Genomic DNA, 2,500 nt, shown 5'->3' on the forward strand with positions numbered 1-2,500 from the left:
GGCCTGGGGTCTCTGGGTGGCCTCTAGAGAGGTGCAAAAGACCCTCTGGGTTGGGCTGGGGTGGCTCTTGGACCCCTGCCACACAGTGGAGAGAGGCCTCCGGCCCGCCACCTGTGTCCCTGTGTGCCTGAGTGCCTGTGTCCCTGTGTCCCTGTGTCCCTGTGTCCCTGAGTGCCTGAGTGCCTGTGTCCCTGTGTCCCTGTGTCCCTGAGTGCCTGAGTGCCTGAGTGCCTGTGTCCCTGTGTCCTTGTGTCCCTGTGTCCCTGTGTGCCTGAGTGCCTGTGTCCCTGTGTCCCTGTCTGTGTACCTGTGTGCGAGTGTCCGGCACGCCACCCAGCGGCGGCGGGCAAGCAGGTAGGCGGGTGGGCGGGCCGGCGAGGGCCAGTGTGAGTTTGGGGGGTGGGAGGGGAGGCGGCAGCTGGAAGCGTCAGAGGAGGGGGCGTGGCTCCGGCTGGCCCCGGGAGCAGGTTCCCGGGACCGGGACCGGCTGGACCCGGCGGGTGGTTGATCCCGGGGCGGGGGGCAGAGGCGGCGGGAAGCGGCAGCTGCGTGTGCGGCGGGGGGGGTGGAGGGCGAACCGCGGCGGGAAGCGGATGCTTCAGAGCAGGTTACGGGGGCGGGGACGGACGACACCACCTGTCCCCGCCCCGGGACGGGCTGGACCCGGCGCCCTGGACCCGGCGCCGTGTACCCGCCGCCGCCCCCGCCGCCGCCCCCCTCCGCCACCCCGGGACCCCGACGTTTTTTGGCGCCCGCGCCTTTTTTTGCTCCCCGCCTGCCCGCGCTGCCCCGGGCCCTCCCCCGGGGCGGGGCGGGAGGGAGGGACGGACGGACGGGTAGCCGGGGATCTCCGAGCGCGCGCCACCAGACCGAGGCGGGTCCCGGCGGCGGCGGCGGCGGCGGCGGCGGCGGCAGCAAGCGACGGCGGGGGGGGGCAGGCTAGGGAGAGAGGGGGAGCGGCATGCGGTAGGGCTGGGGGGTTTGTTTCGGGGGGGAGGGGTGGGGGGGGGGTGGCAGCGGTCAGCGAGAGCGGGGAGAGGGGGAGCGGCATGCGGTAGGGCTGGGGTGTTTTTGGGGTGGGGGCGTTGGGGGGATTAGCGGGCGGGCGGGCAGCCGAGCCAAGCGGCAAGCCGGGGGGGCGGGCGAGGGCGGCTTTAGGGCCGGAGGAGCGGAGCGCAACCTCCCCCGTGCAGGCTCCAGCGTGGAGAGCAGCAAGTTTTTGGGGACGGGGGACGACGGACGGGAGGGGCAGCGGCGAGAGGCTAGCTGCGGCAAGGGGCACCGGCACGGCCGCCCTAACAGCGCCGCCTCGGTCGCAGGGGTTAGAGAGCAGCCGGGCAGCCCGGGAGGGAAGCGGCAGCCCGCGAAGGGGGGAAGGGGGGGCTCCGCGCAAACCGCTAACGGGAGCCGGGGGGTGTGGGGAGCTGGGGGTGGCAGCAGCGGCAAGAGGCAACGTCGGGAGGGGGGGCTCCGCGCAAACCGGTAACGGGGGCCGGGGGGTGTGGGGGGGGGCGGTGGCGGCCGCGGCAAGAGGCAACGGCAGGCGGGGGGGCTCCGCGCAAACCGGCAGCGGGGGGGGGGGGGCGGGGGGTAGCGGCAAGAGGCAACGGCGGGAAGGGGGGGCTCCGCGCAAACCGCTAACGGGAGCCGGGGGGTGTGGGGAGCTGGGGGTGGCAGCAGCGGCAAGAGGCAACGTCGGGAGGGGGGGCTCCGCGCAAACCGGTAACGGGGGCCCGGGGGTGTGGAGGGGGCGGTGGTGGCCGCGGCGAGAGGCAACGGCAGGCGGGGGGGCTCCGCGCAAACCGGCAGCGGGGGGGGGGGGGGGGGGGGTAGCGGCAAGAGGCAACGGCGGGAAGGGGGGGCTCCGCGCAAACCGGCAGCGGGGGGGGGGCGGGGGGTAGCGGCAAGAGGCAACGGCGGGAAGGGGGGGCTCCGCGCAAACCGGCAGCGGGGGGGGGGCGGGGGGTAGCGGCAAGAGGCAACGGCGGGAAGGGGGGGCTCCGCGCAAACCGGCAGCGGGGGGGGGGCGGGGGGTAGCGGCAAGAGGCAACGTCGGGAGGGGGGGCTCCGCGCAAACCGGCAGCGGGGGGGGGGCGGGGGGTAGCGGCAAGAGGCAACGTCGGGAGGGGGGGGCGCCGCGCAAACCGGCAACGGGGGCGGGGGGGGGAGGCGGTCAGGGGCGGGGGGAGATTTCTAGAGATGCCGGCAGACCTTCTCCCCGGAGAACAGCGCTGTTGAAGAAAAGACTGCTTCAGAACACAACCTTTAATGAAAGACGCTCGATGAAAACAACACTTAATAAAAGAAGGTTTCATGCCGACTGCCTCTCTTCATTTACGCCGCCGCGGGGGGGGGGGGGTTGGGGGCCGGGCGGGCGATACCAGGCGGCCCTCGTCCCGGGGACCACGTCTACCCCGCGGTTCCAGCCTCCGCGCGCTAAGTGCCCGCCCGGCCGCGGGGAGCACGTCTACCTCCTGCCGCACGGCTCAGTGCACTAAGT

The sequence above is a fragment of the Melanerpes formicivorus genome, unplaced genomic scaffold (assembly GCF_026170545.1).
Source record: "Melanerpes formicivorus ecotype bairdi unplaced genomic scaffold, bMelFor1.0.p_v2 SCAF_3009, whole genome shotgun sequence".
NCBI classification, from domain to species: Eukaryota; Metazoa; Chordata; class Aves; order Piciformes; family Picidae; genus Melanerpes; species Melanerpes formicivorus.